The following is a 20,793-nucleotide window of genomic DNA, read 5'->3' on the forward strand; positions in this document are numbered from 1 at the left end:
CGTTGCTGGGGACTCCTAAGCACTGGTCACGGGGTTGCTGCTCCGGCGGCTCCCCGGCCAGCCGGATGAGAGGATAGTGCTCTGAGGTCTTGGTGTGAGCAGGGAGGCAGCATAGGAGCTGCGGGCTGCTGCAGGTTGTTGGCAGGTGGAGGACGGCCTCGCTGGTTGGATGAGGAATATCCCGAGGGGGTGGCGGCGCGGACGGGACAAATGTCCTAGTTTTTAGGGTTTGGTCTAACTGAACTAGGTAGTCTATATATAACCGGTGGGTTAGGTATAGGGGCATCTGGACCTTCTGATTTAGATCGGATGGTCGAGATAATTAGGTTAGGGAGAGCAATGGACAAACCGATGACGATTTGCAGTAAAATGGGGTTGATCCGGATCCAACGGTCACGACCGCCAGGTTCGGGTTCCGTGAGGTTTTTGAACTAGGCTGCGAGTAAGGTCGATGCACGGTGCAGAGGGGCTAGGTGGAGATGAGAGGGAAAACAGGCACCCGACAACAGAGTTTAACATACCGAAACGTCCGACAATTGACCGACTATAGTGCCGCTATAGGTATAACGGTTCGGGTACCACACGAACTCCGATTATGACGAAATTTGACAGGCGGCCTAGCTACAACTAATTAAGACCGCACGTCAAGTCTCAACCCAATGAGAGAAAGTTTTGCACACACTTTTACAAACAGGGTTTGACGATGCCGCGGGCGCGTGCGTGTGTGGTCGGGCTCAGTTCGGGCAATGACGAGAACCGGCAACTAACAACGGATGCAAGTTTGAAAACTGGCGGCAATAGAATGCCGATGCAATGCGGATGATGCGAATGATGCGATGATGATGCGACAGATAAAAATAATCAAACGACGGAAACGGAATAAAGAGTGGAATCTTCTGGGCGTCGGTCTCGGGCCGTCACAACTCTCCCACACTACAAGAGGATCTCGCCCCGAGATCCAAATAATGATAGGGTGAAGAGGAAGAAAGGCAAACGAGTAATGAGTAAAACTTAGTTGCTTCTTTGACAAACGAGTGAAACCAACGATCCTTGAAGGTTGCATAGCGATGAGGAATGATATGAGAAACAAGAAAGAATTCACAGAAAATTTCGGCAGCACTTCAGTAGGAAAACGGGGCAAAAAATTTGATAAGAAGGGAGAATTATACAAGATCCATAACAAACAACTAAATAGAACAAGGGAATGCCATGATCTTGATAGAACAACATGATTGACCCAAGAGAGCAACATCAGAATGCCTCCGGAACAATAAAATAGGAACTAGCTCATACGAAGAAGAGAAAGAAGAAAAGAATGACAACTACTATCTCAAATGAACTTGGCAAGCATCCTTGCAAGAAGAATTGAACGGAGTTGTTGGAAAAACAACAACGAAAAGAACAAGATAGTAATGGGCTTATGGAAACCTTTTCAAACTAATGAAGTGACAACCAGCCACTAACAGAAACAAGGATTGTTTCGGGAAACAAGATAAGAAAAACTTCTTGCACCAAGAGGATACATTGAAGACTAGGAATAATGGCAACACCATAATAGTGACAACCCTTAGATAAGGCTTTGGGTGAAAAGTAAACCAAAATACTCAAGCCAGAAATCATGAGTTGAAAAATATCTCATGATCATAGAATTGGTGGACTTAATTATCTCATTCTTGAAAGGAAAACTCTTCGAGGCTCCTACACTAACAAGAATGATATAATACCACCTCAAAGGACAAAGGAAGAACAATGCACTAGAAATGGAAGAGAAAGAATACTTGAGGTACTCCAACAGGAATCTTGAAGAACACTTTGAGAAAAACACATCCTTGAAGATCCACCATGACGAGCCTCCGTATCAAAAGGATGATGCAAGATATGAAGGACGAAAGAATAAGATTGAAACCTTGCAAAGACCTCGATGAAGCTTCATGAAGAGATACTTGGGAAAACTTGGAACTCCGGAAAAGAAAGATAGAACACTTGAGAAAAGGAATTGATATCGTGAGCCACTCCGAAAGAAGAATTGAAACCACTTGATGAAGCAAGAATAAGAATTATATTAAGATTATCCTTCATCAAGTTTAATTGATGACAAGCAACGGATTTAACGTAGCACTTATTCCTCTAGAAATGATTGAGGAGAGATATGAGCACAAACTAGAAGAAATGTTGCAAGAAACACTGGTAAGAATTGAAATAAATGAGGCAATCAAGAATGAATGGAGATACATGAGAATGAAGAGATCATGAGCCACCTGAGAGAAGAAAAACTTAAACAAGGCACCGGAATAATTGAGAGACGAACGAAGAGACAACAATTGAGAAGAATTGAGGATGAAAACTGAAAGTTGAGAACGAAGAATCTTCTAAAATGATGGCCTTCGGAGGATCGAAAATGAAAACAACTCAGAAATGCACCGGATAGCACGAAAGGGATTACTCATGATTGGAACAAATAAGATGACGACACCAAGCTGAAATGATGAATCTTCTAGATAATGAACCAAGATTTGAGAGAAAAACCCCTTCTGTCTTCAAAGCTGGAATGATGATGAGAACACCACCAAGAATAACTGAGACACTTCGGAATAATGAAGAATGAAAGGTTGAGCCAAATATGAGAATTAATTCAAATAGATCTTGAAGAAGTAATATGACTGATGGAAATCATACTTACGTCATAGTTGAAAAGAATTAATGATCTCCGGGAAAAGATTAAAAGAGCCAGGAAAGATCCTGGGAAAGAACCTGTGGGTTATGGGCCCACTCAAAGAAACCACCCTTAGAAAAGATTGCTAGAAAGATTGGTATTGCACCGGTACAAATTAAGACTAGATGAGGTTAGCACCTCGAAATAATGAAAGATCTAAACACAAGAGACTCTGAGATATCTTCAACGCACCGGATAGAAAAGAGATGAATCAATAACAAGATAGGCTGATAAGAATCTCCAACATGGGAAAGAATTACAAGGATGAATAGGATGAGATGAACACAAACAACTGAATTAAATTCACCGGAAAAGATGATAAGAATGAATAAAGATGAACACGAAGCTCCTGAGAATCTTCACAAAGAATCACCGGATACGACACGGAAGAAAAGATAGCGGAAGCAAGACTGAAAAGGAAGGCACTAGGACGATAAATGAATCATCGAAGAAAAAGGACGGGAGGGTGGGAAAAACAAAGACAACTTGGGACATATGAGACAACTCCGAAAGAAACAAGAGAATTATCTTGCAAAATACTGGAGATGATTGAATTGACTTGAAGAGAAGCACACCGGTTGGACAAGAATTGACAAGATGACTCCGGTTGACAAGAATTGATAAGACAATTGATAGAGCAAAAGAATTGCATTCCCATACAAATATGAGAACACCTCTTGGAAGGATACGAAATCACCATTTGTCATCGAAGCAACTTGAATTACCATATTCCAAGAAAACAAAGGATGAGGCTTACGAAACAAGCCAGAACAAATTCATGAGAGAGATTCCGTCCGATATTTTCGTGGATGAGGCCCGCACGGGCTCAATCCTTACAGTAGCCATCATGTACAAGGCAGTGCACACGACATACGAAGCGTCCCCGAGTCGTAGCAAGCTACAAGGACTCTTTAAGACACAACGAGAACCAATGTAAGACGACCGTGAACAAACGAATCCACTAGATGTCGAACCCCAACCTAACATCATGCATTTGTTGGAAGATTGTCCTATAAGTAACTACTTGAATTCCCACCTAAGAATTCCCGAAATTTCTGGTCATGCAATCTGGTACACGGATACAAGGAGTAATATATCACACAACTCCTATACTAACCCGTCCAATGTATCACATCCGTCAACACATAACCAGAATCTTGGACCTTCATCTACTATAGACCCGCGTGATCACAACGATACAAAGTATGGCAGTACTCCCGAACAATCTGCACCAGTACTGGGACATCGGGGTTATCTCGCCACTTCTAGTATTGAAGCAATTACGAACATCCTTCGTTCTGAGATACTAAGAAATCTGAATGATAGCGATGTGCTCGAGAATCCCTTGGAGCTCAACTCCCCGGAAGAAATCAAGTCAGACAGGAGGCACCAAGACAGAACTCTGTCACATCGGCATCATATAGATTCCAAAAATATCCGCGTGATCCTAAAAAAAATTTGAGTGAGAACAAGAGTAGAATTGAAATTATTACGTCAAGATTCCTCACCAGAGCATAGAAGAGGAGAAAAAGAATCCTACTCTCCGATATATAACTAGACTCAAAGCAGTTTTCACTAGACTCAACTCGGCCAAGTTCGATCAATCAAGGGGTTCCTAGGTCGGTACTGCTCTGATACCAACTTGTCATGCCCAAGATGCGACCCTATCCTCAGTTTGGCACGAGGGCCTCGTCAGGGATAGAAGCGCATCTCATCGTGTCGCAAGAATGGATATCGTTATAGGTACATGTACTGAAAAGAAGATATATATATATATAATTGGCTTACACTAGCCACAAGCTACATCAGAGTCACATCAGTACAATACATAATCATCATGGAGAAGAGAAGGGTCCAAACACGGACGAAAACAAGCGAGAAAAGAAGAACGATGTCCATCCTTGCTATCCCAGGCTGCCGGCCTGGAACCCATCCTAGATCGATGAAGAAGAAGAAGAAGCAGCAACTCCAAATGAGCAATCAACACGCTCGCGTCAAGTAATCTCTACATGTACTTGCAACTGGTGTTGTAGTAATCTGTGAGTCACAGGGGACTCAGCAATCTCATTTCCAAAGGTATCAAGACTAGCAAAGCTTAATAGGTGAGGTAAGGTTAAGTGGTGAGGCTGCAGCAAGCGACTAAGCAATATAACTGGTGGCTAACTTACGAGTACAAGAAATAAGAGGGGGAAGAACTATGCATAACGGTCGTGAACTACTGATGATCAAATGAATGATCCTGAACACCTACTTACGTCAAACATAACCCCACCGTGTCCTCGATCGGAGAAGGAACTCACGAAAGAGACAGTCACGGTTACGCACTCAGTTGACATATTTTAATTAAGTTTACTTCAAGTTATCTAGAACCAGTGTTAAACAATGTTTCCACGTTGCCACATAACCGCGGGCACGGCTTTCCAAAAGATTTAACCCTGCAGGGGTGCTCCAACTAGTCCATCACAAATTACCACAAGCCGCATAGAAATCCTCGATCACGAAACTCATGATCTCGTCGGACTCCTTAGTGGAAAGCCTCAACTCTGAGAATACCCAAAGCATCACCGGAATCCCGATGCACAAGATATTTCGATAAAGGTAAAACTAATCTAGCAAGGCCGCCCGACGTGTCGACGATCCCGATAGGAGCCGCGTATCTCGTTCTGAGGACACGACGGATGAGCGATGGTTACCACACCAAACGCCGAGTTGCCCCAGGTAGCATTAATAAGATGCTCTGTTTTGGACCAACACTCATGAGGAGCACTGGCCCAGGGGTTGATTAATTATCCGCGGGTGTCGGCGGGTCCCTATGCAAATTATTAGTTGTTAGGCAAATGTAGAACCAAAGTTGGGCCTTGCCACACCAGCTTTAATCTAAAACGAATTATCAAGGGGGTCCCATAACAACCTCGATCGTGTTATGAGCGTTCAAATATGGAACATAACACCGGTAGCCGAAACTAAGGGGGGCAAAGGTGGAACAAAACACCAGACCAGGAAGCCAAGCCTTCCACCTTTTACCAAGTATATATAGGTGCATTAAATTAGATAGCATTTAATAGGGTGGTATAACAAGGAAGCCAGGTTATCACCTGGAATCAACTGCACCTGCAACTAGCAGTGCTAACACATGGTTAAGCAAGCAGTAACATAGCCAATCAGTGGTTTGCTAGGTTGTGAACAGGTTGAAGGTTTTCATGGCAATGTTGAGAGGCTGATATTTAAGAGGTGGTATGCAAGGAGACATAACGATAGAAACGGTAAAACTAGCATGGCAATGATAGTAATGGTATCTATGGAAATGGTCATCTTGCCTGAGATCCCGCTTGGAAGAAGAACGACTCAGTGAAGCAGACGAACCGATGTAGTCGAACGGATCCTCACATTCTGACACGCTTGCGGAACTCTATCGAGACGGAGCAAACCGGAAACAAGCATCAACACATGATATTCACCACACGATGCACAACACATATGATGTAGGAGGAGACTAATGCAAGGCATGGCATTTCACTCCAATCAAACTCTACAGATTAAGTGAATTTCAATATGCAACGAGTTGCATATCGACGAAACTCCACATACGTATTATTTAGTTCTATCCCGATTAGATATACGGCAGTATTAAAATGTTGTTAACATGGCACGGGGGTGAAGCACAAATTAATCTACCTAGCTAGGCATTTTAAATTAGGCCGGAAATGACATATAGCATCTCCGATATGACCCCATGCGTTAAAATCTAATTCTGTCCAGATTTGTCCTAATCACTTTTTATGTTTGTTAAACCGCAAAGTAAAGTGGTTCACATGAAACTACGTGTCATACTAGTCCATTTACATATATGGACCAATTCCAACGGAGTTACTAACTAAAAGGTACGAGCAACACAAGATCGTGTGCCATGGATGCAACACGCATGCAATGACAGTCACAACACGTTCCGGTACCGATAGCTCGACGAGATACCGGTGCCAACGAATTGGGAGTGTGTGCATATCGTTTCAAGACAAATAATGGGGTGATCACGGTTACCGGGTTCCCCATGTGCCGGAGGCAGATTATGGGGTATCTGCAACTAGCAAAATACTACAAGATGAAAATGAAAAAAAAAACAGGAACAGAATAATTCGGCCTCTATGGGATTTGACCCCAGGACCTCCTGCATGTGGGTAGACAGGCTAACCAGAATGACATGTAGATGCTAGTGATTACAAAGGGTGAAGGATGTACATATAACAGATGCACTACTTAAAACTCTGAAAATGAAAATAAATGCAGAAGCTAAAAGAATGCAGTCATGGGGATTTGATCCGTTGACCTCCAGGAGGTAGCACTGCTGCGCTAACCATCGTGCTAGTAGACTACTTGCGGGAGATAACAACGGTGATGGCATATAACCCCTACTACAAAACGGATTTAGCCAAACAATGAATTTCAGTAGTGCTAGAACTTCTCACATCGGGGAAATAGAGGCCGAGGTCCATGGCGATCTGGGCAGGGGTCTCGAGCACGGATTGCGGCGGGGAACGACAGAGAAGGCTCGGGCAGCGGCGGCTCTTGCCAGATATGGCCGGGGTGTCTCCATTCCCAATGGATCTGATGCGATCCGGCGGAGCTTGGCCTCCATGGCTTCCTGTTCGAACGAGAAAGAGAGAGATGAGCGAAGGGGGCGTGGAAGGAAGGGAAGAACGGGGAGAGAAGGGCAACGATGACGTTACCGGCGGCCCTAGGAGGTCAGGGATGGGCGTTGGGGTCGGATCCGAGGGCGGCTTGAAGGTCCTTCGGCGCCTCCATGGCTGCTCCTGATTGCAAGGGGAGAGAGAGAGGGACATTAGAGAGAGGAGGAGAAACACCAGAGACAGGGAGAAGAAGGGCGGCAACGGGGTCGACCTGGCCTGGGACTTGAACCTGCTGGTCACGGGGTTGCTGCTCCGGCGGCTCCGCGGCCAGCCGGATGAGAGGATAGTGCTCTGAGGTCTTGGTGTGAGCAGGGAAGCAGCATAGGAGCTGCGGTTGTTGGCCGCTGCAGGTTGTTGGCAGGTGGAGGACGACCTCGCTGGTTGGACGAGGAAGATCCCGAGGGGGTGGCGGCATGGACGGGACAAATGTCCTAGTTTTTAGGGTTTGGTCTAATTGAACTAGGTAGTCTATATATAACTGGTGGTTTAGGTATAGGGCATCTGGACCTTCCGATTTAGATCGGATGGTCGAGATAATTAGGTTAGGGAGAGCAATGGACAAACCGATGACGATTTGCAGTAAAATGGGGTTGATCCGGATCCAACGGTCACGAGCGCCGGGTTCGGGTTCCGTGAGGTTTTCGAACTAGGCTGCGCGTAAGGTCGGTGCACGGTGCAGAGGGGCTAGGTGGAGATGAGAGGGAAAACAGGCACCCGACAACAGAGTTTAACATACCGAAACGTCCGACAATTGACCGACTATAGTGCCGCTATAGGTATAACGGTTCGGGTACCACACGAACTCCGATTATGACGAAATTTGACAGGCGGCCTAGCTACAACTAATTAAGACCGCACGTCAAGTCTCAACCCAATGAGAGAAAGTTTTGCACACACTTTTACAAACAGGGTTTGACGATGCCGCGGGCGCGTGCGTGTGTGGTCGGGCTTACTACGGGCAACGACGAGAATCGACAACTAACAACAGATGCAAGTTTGAATACTGGCGGCAACAGAATGCCGATGCAATGCGGATGATGCGAATGATGCGATGATGATGCGACAGATAAAAATAATCACACGATGGAAACGGAATAAGGAGGGGAATCTTTTGGGCGTCGGTCTCGGGCCGTCACACCGACCCCCCCCCCCCCCACGTTCTCTGTGTGTGTGTGTGTGTGTGTGTGTGTGTTTGTGTGTGTGTGTGTGTGTGAGAGAGAGAGAGAGAGAGAGTGTGTGTGTGTGTGTGTGTGACCGTCCTATTGTTCTTTCTTCACCAGTTCCGGCACCTCCGGCGGCAAGGTGCTCTTCGGCAGCAAGTACCCGACCCCCCCCACCTTCTCTCTCTCTCTCTTACAGTGTGTTCCCATTGAGATGGTGGATAGTTGCAGTCGAATATGTGGCTTGAACTCTGTTTATTCTCTAGGATCCAAAAATTACACACTAGTTTTTTGTGACAATCCACTTTTGATTGAGCAAGTAGGGTTCATTAGCCATAACTCTTGATACTATAACCTAACCATTGGATGGTACATGACCTGACGGCATGTTGAACAACTGAACATGCAATGAGTAGTTGCATGAGATAGGCAAAATTAAGTACTATTCGTCCCATCATGGTTTCCGGTGTGCCTGAATATGTATGTGGGTAGCTTGAATTAATTCAACAAGTATCTATCGGGTGGTGTACTTTTTTGTATGAGATAGAAATATGTTAGCCTAAGAGCATCTTCAATAGGTACCCTAAAATAAGGCAGGACCAATTTTTTATTACAAGGAGGCAAAAACTGCATTATAGTATCGACTCACAGTAATATCACAAATATGTAAGAAAAAAAAGCAAAAAATTATTTACACGAATTTTCTTGTAAGATCAATGGATTACTTGGGCGGCTGGGGCAATTTTCTTGTAGTATCAACTCAGACTTCGTTATGTTTTACTCCAAATTTACAACACTTGGGCGGCTGGGGCAATTTTTATTTTTTTGGATTTTTACCGGGGAGGAGGGGAAAGCCCCTCAACCACCTGAATATATTGCTATGAAGGAAATGGGGGGAACCCCCACTCCGGAGTGACCTATTTACATAGAAAAATGAGAAAGCCACATGAGGGAACACCAGCCAATATATAGGTTGTTATGTAGATCTAAACATACCGAGACGGACATCAATATGAGAGGAGTCCGCCATTTTCATCCTGACCTACTACAACACCGCCTCGTCAGGGCAGGTGTCACGACCGATTTCCAAATAAAGGATTTAATTGGAAATCAGCCATTCGTGTCCACTGTGAAGAAAATATTTCCCACTGACAGACTCAACTTGATGCAGAAAACCAGTAGGCTATGGGTAAAGAGTACACCCTGTGCAGAGTCAAACTATTCAAGTAGCCGTGTCCCCAGTCAAGGACGTCGTTTGACGAGTCAAGTGTCGGTCCTAGAGTCGGTATTTGGAGTATACGTGTTAATATTAATAATTGGATGTGGTGAACCATATGATGGTGCGGGACATTATCATATTGTGTATTATTACTCTGGACTAGCCCTTATGATTATCTTTATTGGATATCCTTGGGACGGTTCTACCCCCTGGTTATTCAATATTTTATTCTTATAAGCCCTTTATGTGGTGTCGCCGAGACGCCCGACTGTGGCATTGTTTTTATTCGTATAAGCCCTTTATGTGGTGTCGCTAAGACGCCCGACTGTGGCATTATTTTATTATTCTTAAGCCCTTTATGTGGTGTCGCTGAGACGCCCGACTGTGGCACGTTGTTTTATTGTATCCATGCCCTTACTGTGGTGTCGCAGAGACGCCCATTCGAGGCTTATTATTTATTTTATTTATGTTATGCCATATGTGCGGTGTCGCTCAAAGGCCCGACGGTGGCTTCTTATATTTTATTTTCTGTTAGGGATATTTCAGGAGGACTACCGCCTGATTTATCCTCTAACTTATTTATTTCATGCACTTTAATTATGGATATAACTTGATCCTAACCATGCATAATAAAATCAAGTACATGCATTTCATCATTTGTGCAAACTGTTTGCGAGTACTTCCCGGAGTACTCACTGGCTTGTTGTTGTGGCCACATATGGATGAAGGAGACCTCATGGATGAGGAGTTCGATAGCGAGTCCGATGTCTAGAGGAGTCCCACTCAGTCTTGCGATTCTGGAATCCATCACTGTTTTATTCCTCCGCTTCCGCCACCTTGAATAAATTGTTGAGCTTCACTGTGAGGCTTAACGCATAGTAGTACTCGTCATGTCACATTACTCTGATGTGATGTGCCCCTTTATTTTTTGCGAGCAGTAGAGTCACCCTAAGACCAATGTAACATTTCCATCTATCCTAAGACTTGGATGTGTTGTAATAATATGTAGAGCGACCCTCACTATATTTGTAATATATTGAGTACTACTGGTTTTCTGCATCAAGTTGAGTCTGTCAGTGGGAAATATTTTCTTCACTATGGACACGAATGGCTGATTTCCAATTAAATTCTTTATTTGGAAACCGGTCATGACAAACTTGGTATCAGAGCCAGGCTGACTGTAGGAAACCACTAGGTACGATCGCTGACCGGATTAGTCATTTTATTGCTTGCTTGTGTTAGCAATTTTCTGTTAGTCAACATATATTTATGTTTTGACTATAGGAAATTTTTTATTTTGTAGATGGCTGGCAACGCTTGCTCGTCAGAGGTGTTCACCAACGAGCCAACGGGATTTTCGCGACTGCTTTGAGTCATCGTGAAAATCGCGATTGGCCAGACGGTCCGCACCGAGTACATGTTTTACCGCCACAAGATCAGCGACTCCCTGACTATGCATCAGGCGTCGGTGCATTTTATTGGTGGTCGACCAGAGTATCGTCGCCTTTGTTTTGTTGGGAGAGCCATGCCTACGGAGAGGCAGGCTATTCAGAAGTCAGCCAGGGAGGCGATTGCCTGTCTCCGGGACACTATTCCAGCAATGAAGACTCGTCCTTATTATTATCTGCCATGCCATGTGTCGTACACCAGCCACTATGCCTTTGCATGCCCCATAGGAGAGGAAGATGATGCTCTTGGGATGCTCGTGCAGTATGTCCGAGCCCTGGAGTCAGCTTTTGATGGTTTAGTGGATGACTTGGTGGCTGCTCGCATGGAGCACCTTACTCGTCCTCACCACAGGACTTAGCTCCTTCGTCCAGCACCGCCTAGGACATGCCCGTCTTCTTCTGCCTCATGCACTCCACCAGCACAGCTCCGCCATCAGCTGCCTACCACTGAGGAGTTTAACCAAGTTATTGCTCCTGCCCCATTAGAGTTGTTGTCCCTGTCAGTTACACGCACGCCTCGCCATCGCGCGCAGTCCGCTTAGAGCCAATAGAGGAGGAAGTGAACTCCCCAGCTCCTCATCTGGGACTTACTCTAGGTCAGCCGATCCAGGTTCCTTCCAACTCCGCCTAGCGATGGTGAAGCAGATCGCTAGTCAGCTTGTATGATATGTATGATATGGATGATGTTGTGCTCCTAGATCTATGGGAAGTAGTGTGTTGCGTCATGTAGGACAGGAGAAGTGCACTAGCTTAAATAACAAGTAAGGCATACTAGAATACAACCTGAGTGGTATGTATAACTATGATCGATGTATGATGTACCGTGGTCCTTCTCCGAACATGACGATTATGTTAAGAAAAATCTTTCAGTGTTTACTTGGAAAATGTTTCTGAATTCCTTTTGTTCGAGCCTTATTTTCTTATTGGTTTTTACAACATTAACCCAGCTTTGAGAAAATGAGTCAACCCTGGACACGCTCCATGCCAAGGGACATGGGAGAAAATCAATCCACTGAGACAGGGAACAACTTCACTCAAGGCCAGTCTAGCCAACACGAAAGTAGCCCAGCACTCTCAAAAGTCTGTCGTTTATATGAACAGAGCCAATAGCAACATCATGAAATGATGAATCAACTAATGAACATGGGAAATCAGCGTCGTCCTCATCCACAACACTCCCAACTGGTTGAGCTACAAAAGACACGTCCGCCAATATTTTCACATACAGACAAACCTATGGAAGCAGACGATTGGCTACGGGACATTGAGAGAAAGATGACAATTGCACAATGTTCAGATCATGAGAAAGTATTGCACGCTCCCCATTATTTAACTAGAGCCATAGCTTCGTGGTGGGAAAACTTCCTCCGTATACATCCAGATGAGAACAATATCACATGCGCTGAATTTAAAGAAAGTTTCCGCGGAGCACACATACCCAACAGTGTTATGAAAATAAAGAAGAAAGAATTTGAAGATCTGAAGCAACGGAGTTCCAGCGTGATGGAGTACCTGGACCAGTATAATCAATTGTCCCGATACGCAAGTGAAGACTATAAGACTGAGGAAAAGAGGATGGAGAAGTTCCTGGATGGACTTGCTCCGGCATTAAAGTGCCAACTGGTTGTCCACACGTTTCCATATTTTAAGACACTGGTTGACAAAGCCATTATGCTAGAAGCTGAACGTCGCAGCCTGGATGACATCCGCAAACGCCGCCGTAATAACTCTACCCTAGTACGCAACACCAGGCACAAGACAGAGGACTCAAAGACTCAAGCTCCACGTACCTCAGCACCAACCACTAGATTCAACAACAACTCTTACGTGAGGAACAAAGATTTTACTCCCCGTACTAGCATCACTTGTTTTGCTTGTGGAGAAACGGGGCACTACGCTCGGCAATGCCCAAAGTCCGGAAATGGTGCAGGCAAGACCAAGACTTCCAACTTTGACTCGGCACCAAAGCGCAACAATTTCAACCCCAATAAAAATCACCAGAAAGGTCACGTGAATCTTCTTCCCAAGGAAGATGCTGTGAACGCACCTGATATTGTACTCGGTAAGTTTCCTGTCAACAAAATTCTTGCCCTTGTTTTGTTTGATTCTGGAGCCTCCCACTCGTTCATTTCGAAAAGATTTGTTTCGAAACACAACCTTTCAACCCTCCCCTGGAAAACTCAATGACTAACAAGTCCCCAGGAGTACAGCAGACTACTCAAGAGTATTGCAAGAATGTTACCATTAAAGTCAAAGATTTGGTGTTTTGGGCAAATCTTATTGTTATCGAAAGCAACACAGTGGATATTATCTTGGGAATGGACTAGTTAAACACCAACAAGGGATTCATTGACTGCTTTAATCGGAAGGTTACCCTCACTCATCACCAAGGTAAAAATGTAACTGTCCCAGCCCTACGAAGGGGAAAATCAAGCAAAGCAAGGTTGAACCAAACAGAAGCCAGTGAATTGAAAGATGTTCCAGTTGTGTGTGAGTTTCCAGATGTATTTCCACATGAGCTACTAGGTATGCCACCAGACAGAGAGATAGAATTTTTCATTGAACTTGCACCCGGTACAACCCCAATATATAAGAAGTCGTACCTCATGGCACCAACTAAGTTAGTTGAACTCAAGAAACAGATTAGGGAATTATTGGACAAAGGATACATCAGACCCAGCTCTTCACCGTGGGGATCGTCAGTACTATTTGCTAAGAAGAGGGATGGAACACTAAGGCTATGCATTGATTATCGAGCACACAACATGGCCACTATCAAGAACAAATATCCACTGCCCCGAATAAATGATTTGTTTGATCAACTGGCTCCGGCAAAAGTATTTTCAAAGATTGATTTGAGGTCAGGATATCACCAAATCAAAATCCGCCCTGAAGACATTCCAAAGACAGCCTTTACCTCAAGATACGGACTGTACGAGTTTACAGTAATGCCTTTCGGACTAACCAATGCACCAGCTTACTTCGTACATTTGATGAATAAGGTATTCATGAAGTATAAGGACAAGTTCGTTGTAGTCTTCATCGACGACATTCTTGTCTACTCCAAAAATCCCGAAGAACATGTTGAACACCTAAGGATTGTGTTGGGAGAACTTCGTAGACATCAACTATATGCAAAATTCAGCAAATGTGAGTTTTGGGTCAAACAAGTTGGATTTTTGGGACACGTCATGACACAAGAAGGCATAGCAGTAGACCCAAAAAAGGTCAAAGCCGTAAGTGAATGGCCACAGCCAGCTAATGTTACAGACATCCAGAGTTTCCTCGGATTAGCAGGATATTACCTGAGGTTCATTGAAAACTTTTCTACTATTGCGCGACCTATGACCCAGTTACTCAAGAAAGAAAAGAAATTTGAATGAACCGAAGCTTGTGAGAAAAGTTTCCAGGAATTAAAGAAAAGATTGACTACAGCCCAGTACTAATTGTGCCTGATTTAAATAAGGATTTTGAGATATACTGTGATGCTCCAGAAAAGGCCTCGGATGTGTACTCGTGCAAGAAAGGAAAGTGGTGGCTTATGCTTCACGACAACTCGGACGTCACGAAGAGAACTATCCTACTCACGATTTGGAATTGGCCGCTATGATTCATGCTCTCAAGGAATGGAGACACTTTCTTCTTGGTAATCGTTGTGAAATATACACGGACCATAAGAGCCTCAAGTATATTTTCACACAACCGGATCTCAACCTACGACAATGAATATGGTTGGAATTAAATAAGGATTATGACGTGGGCATCCATTACTGTCCGGGTAAGGCTAACATAGTAGCAGACGCTCTCAGTCGGAACCCCACCTCAGGCACGAAGCCCGTGCCAAAGATGAGACCTGAGCTTGCAAAAGAGTTACCTCTGCTAAATCTGCTCCTCGTTCCAGAAGGTACAGTGGCACAACTTGAACTGCAACCCACCTTGGACGGGAATATCAAGGAAGCTCAGAAAGGTCACCCCAGCATTGAAGGCATAAATAAAAAGATGGACCTCGGGAAGGCCCCCGAGTTTATTATTGATGAGCAAGGAACTCTGTGGTACACAGACCGACTATGCGTACCCAACCTAGAGAACCTCGAAACTCTAATCATGGAGGAAGCCCACAACGTGCCCTATTCTATTCACCCCGGAGGCACAAAAATGTTCAAAGACCTCCAGGCAAAATATTGGTAGCACGGAATGAAGAGAGATATTGCCTCCTTCATCGCTCATTGTGACTCATGTCAACGAATCAAGGCACAACATCAGAAGCCAGCAGGGCTATTACAACCTATGAAGGTACCCGAATGGAAATGGGCTGAGGTAGGAATGGATTTTTGTCACACCCTGTTTTTGCTATCACTTGTCTTTATTGTAAAATGTTGAGCTTGTTAAAACTTTTTCCAAACTAATGATGTGAGTGCCATGATTGACATTGTATGCTTGTATGCTTGATCATGTGAGGATTTAAAACCCTATATTCCTTGGTATTTTACTGATTTCAAAAACCATTGCTTACTGCTGACCTAAGTAATACCACCTTGGGTTGCACTACATTCCCATGATAGCAAGCAGTGCTTGTACCCATATTTGGTAATCTGATTTTTACCTATCTTTATATTTCAAAACCACAAAAATAATTATTTTTGTGATTATTTTCCTAATTAAATAACCTGTCCATTTCTAAGCTCAGAATTGGTATTCCAACATGGAAAAATACTTTTCTGCCTTGGAAAAATCTGATTAAATTTAGAGATGATCACGAGGACATATATTTTCCATACATAGGATTTTAAACCCCATTTTATATTATATTTATTGATTAAAACTATAAAAGCTATTTCTGTCTGTTTTGGCATTTTGAAATATTTCCAAAGGAAATATTCTCAATAAATTCCTAGAAACTTCCAATGGTGTATCTAAGCCTTGTTTGGTGTCCACGTAAATTTCACCTTGATCAAAGGTGGATAAGGACCCATAATAACCCAAAAACCCTGTCTGTCCAGAATCAAGTTAGAGCAACTCTACATAGCAAAGTTTCTCCAATGAGGCTAAAACTTTGCAAGAGTGCCTAATACCTCAAATGAGGGTTCTACACGAAAAATGGGATTTGTGGGACTTAGTTTGCCCTCACTCCCTTTGGAAGGAACAGATCTGGTCATATTGGAGTGAATTCAAGTTTACAAAGCTAAACTTGTCCTTTGGAGCTCAAATTTGGTGGAACTCCATGGTTTACCACCAAAACCAAACCTGTTAAGTCTCAGCACCAGTGGTGGGGTGCAACCCCGTGTACCCACTATCGAACACCTTCTGACAGATAGGAAAAAGTCACCTTAGCCACAGCTAAACCAAACTCCTTTGCTTCAAACTCTTAGATTAAGTAGCCAGCACCTGTATCTAACCCCATTCAACTGGCCCCTTACTGGTTCAAAGTGGAAAGGCCAAAAAAACCCAATTTAGACCTTAGTTCATGACTGACGGCACCATTATTTCTTGCCTCCTTTGACCAGCCGAAGCTCCCACTAAAACCAAACGGCTAGCCACACCCCCAGCAAGTGCCAGGACATGCTAGAAATGTACAAAGTGCCTCAGAGCGCACCAACATGCCGTGGCATGCCAAAACTGCGCTCTAGGCGCGCTACAGGGAGTCACGAGGTGGGGGAGACGCCCTCGGCCAGTTCCAGCCTCCCCTGAGATGTCCAACCTCCTCCTCGACAGCCCTTCTACGTCGGGCAAGCCTCAGGGGCCCTCCTCTCTCGCGCTAGAGCTCGCGCGACGCGTGCCCGCGCGTTCCAGAACCGGTCAAGCTTGCACGGCCACGAATGCTCGCCTTCCCTCTCCCTCTCTCTGCTGCAGACGGTTCGGGCGGTCCAATACGACGTCCTAAGACCGTGGTTTCAACCCCGACCTCTCTCTGCACCCCCATGTGTGCCACGGTGAGTCACCGGCGCTCCCGAATCTGCTCACCATCACGGGCCAATAAATTGCCCTCCCCCTCGCTCCAGCACCCCTCACATAGCTTCGCCACATCCACTAGCACCTCCCTAGCCACCCCAGCAAACCAGCAGAGCCCCGGTGCTCGAGATCGACCGAGGCCCCTCCGCCTCGGAACTCCGGTCGATCTCCGGCTACACGACGGCTCATGCGCCCCTCGACCCACCAAACTGACCCCCTTGATCCCAGGAAGCTTTCCCCCAACTCGATCGAGCTTTTCCGTGTCTCTAGCCTCTCCCTCGACCACTTCCCGAAACTCCTCCGCCACGGCCTCCTCGTCGCCGACGAACCCCTGCCTCCCCGTTGTTGTTTCGACCACCAGCAGGTAGGTGACGGTCAGGCAGACCCATTCCCGTGTTCAATGGAGCTTGAGCGTGTCGGCAACCTCGTCGGCGTCCTCCTCCTCCTCTCTGGCTGGTGGTAGGAGACGACCCAGACAGGTGTGCCCCACCTGTCGGTGGCCCAGCCTCCACCCCTCCGCTGTCCTCGGCCACTGACCGCAGGGCCCGGCACGTCAGGTTCAAACCTGACGACGCATGTTCCTGGGCAGGCCGTCGGCTGGGCCGAGCCAGGCCAGGAGCTGGTATGTTTTCTTTTTATTTTTAAAACCTGGATTTCTAAGATTTTTATAAAAACATTTAACCAGTGTAAAAATATAATTCTTCCACTCTTATTTCTCTAAAAATGTGTAGTATTTAATGATATCGTCTAGTATCGTCAGGGGAAAGGCATTGATCGGGTACTTACCTCGGGTATGTGATATACCGCGAGTCGTGGATGACACAGAAGTTTCCCGGATCTCATGGGTCCAGCGTACTACCTCTGCAGAGTGTAAACTATTCGAATAGTCGTGTCCACGGTCAAGGACAGTTGGGTAATCCTGCTTAAACTACGTCCTGGTATTTCCGCATAAACCAAGTGTATGTGTGTGGTGATAAGAGAAGTGTTGCTATGATAGAATGATATGACCAAGTTTGGTGACTTGGCATATAGGGTGAACCCGGATGGTTCAGCCCTCAATAGATATGTTGATATCTGTAACCTGTTCTTCAAGAGTAATTCTTTAACTTGATGCATATTCATGATCATTCCACCCAGACGAGTTACACTAAAGATGCATGATATTGTTATCCTTCACTTTCATTGTCCATATCATGGGTTGTTTGCGAGTACATTCAAAGTACTCATTGGCTTGCCACTAGTTATGTTATTGACCAGACATGGAAGGACCGGAGTTTGGAGATGAGTATGTCTTCGGCGACACCCTTGCGAACTAGGACGCTTCCGAGTCAGAATGCCTGTCGGTGTAGGCTTGATGGCATGGGCACCCGCTTAGCCCTATGTTTTCCGCTACTAGTGTATTCGTGTGATTTGGCCTTAGGCCCTGTCTTGTGAACTTGACCTTTCGGTCACGTGTTGTAATAATCAGTACTTGGATGTAAGACTCTTTATTCAGTATCTATGTTCGGTGAGCATTGATCTCTGGGATCACTGAGCATGGCGATTCTCGACTAGTAAGTCGGGGTCCCCATAGAGCTGGTATCAGAGCCGTCCGGACTATAGGAAGCCTTAGGTAGCATGGGCGATAGCCGAACAATTAGTGCACATAGAATGACCCGAGAACCGCACCACTATATATTTCTAACCCTCTCATCTACACCTTGTAGATGGCCGCCGTACCCGAGACGCTTCTGGAAACGGGCTTTCCTCTACTTTTGAGTGATAGCCTCGAGAAGTGTCAAGTGCGTCGCACGCCCGTCTTTCTCTACCACGAACACTGGGTCAACGCCGACACCAAGGAGTATCACGTGGACGTGATAGTGAAGGCTAATGACTCCCCAACTAGCTGGTTCTTTGAATGGCCAGAAATGGAGGATCTGATGTTGGCCGTGGAGACTACAGCATGAGAGGCACTCGTGCGACTCCGCGACATCCTTCCTGAGATGGCAGACGAACCCGCTACTCATCACCTACCTTTTGTTAACGATAAGGTAGACGGAAGCTGGACACTCAACTCCTCATCCGAGGACGGGATGCCATTAAGGTTTCAGACCTACTTCAGCCTCTCCTCAAACACCTTGATGCATCTTTTGATCAAGGAGTCAACTAGGATTCGCCAAGAGCTGCACCAAGTTAAGGACCTACTTCGTATGGAGAAGATGAAGAATCGCAAGGTGAAGAAAGAAGGAGCACATGTGATATCACCTGGCTTTGCTTTCCGAGGAGGAATACCCCCGCTTCAGGTTGGTCCTCTTCAGAGTCGACGTTTAACCGCAGAAGAATACACCGAGCTTTTCGCTACCTCACCAACCAAGAGACGTCGAGATGGTCTACTTCCTTCCCCTACTCCTTCGAGGAAGGGAAGCACTAATGAAGATGAAGACAGAGATGAAGATGAAGACGAATATCCCACAGAGCCGGCTTATGAGACCGCGCAGTCGATCGCTTAGCAGCGTAGGATGTATCGAACATAGGAGTTCTTGTATCAGGATTTTATGACCCGGATGTTGTGTGAACCTGTTGGATGCAAGTCGCATTCTGCCTTGAGCAGCTTGTGAGCGACTGCATCACTTGTTTTAAATTTAATGTAGTAGTTCTTTTCAAACACCTTTGTCATAAAACCTTGCACACTAGCACACACCAGACCCCCTCTTTACTAGAACGTCATCCCTTTCGAGTGCAACCAGTTCAGCAGAATTTGACCTGTCTACTCCCCTGACAGGATGGTGAATGCAACTCGCAATAGCACTTTCGGCAACCCCGGCTCTGCCTCTTCAGGACAGCAGCAGGGTACCGGAGGGGAAGCTCAAGCTGGAGATCATCATGTGCAGCAAGACGATGTTCCTTAATACGTCTCAAACGTATCTATAATTTTTGATGGTTTCATGTTGTTATCTTGTCAACTTTGGATGTTTTATATAGCTTTTATATCTTTTTTTGGGACTAACTTATTAATTCAGTGCCAAGTGCCGGTTCCTGTTTTTTTGTGTTTTTGACTCTTTCAGATCTGATTTTGGAACGGAGTCCAAACGGAATAAAATCCCCGAAATAATTTTTTCCAGAACAGAAGAATATCGGGGGACTTGAGGGCCAAGGCAGGGGGCCCACAGGGAGCCCACAAGCCCTGACGCCGCGGCTAGGGGGGCCGCGGCGACCAGGCTTGTGGCCTCCCTGGCGCTCCCCTACCCTAGCTCTTTCGCCTATATATTCCCTAAAATCCCAGAAAAAATCAGGGCATCCACGAAAACACTTTTTCGCCGCCGCAAGCTTCCGTTTCCGCGAGATCTCATCTGGAGACCCTTCCCGGTGCCCTGTCGGAGGGGACTTTGGAGTTGGAGGGCTTCTACATCAACATCATCGCCTCTCCAATGACTCGTGAGTAGTCCACTTCAGACCTACGGGTCCGTAGTTAGTAGCTAGATGGCTTCTTCTCTCTCTTGGATCTTCAATACAAAGTTCTCCATGATCTTCATGGAGATCTATCCGATGTAATCTTCTTTGCCGGTGTGTTTGTTGAGATCCGATGAATTGTGGATTTGTGATAAGATTATCTATGAATTATATTTGAGTCTTTGTTGAT

Source organism: Hordeum vulgare, chromosome 3H, assembly GCF_904849725.1.
Source record: "Hordeum vulgare subsp. vulgare chromosome 3H, MorexV3_pseudomolecules_assembly, whole genome shotgun sequence".
Lineage (NCBI taxonomy): Eukaryota > Viridiplantae > Streptophyta > Magnoliopsida > Poales > Poaceae > Hordeum > Hordeum vulgare.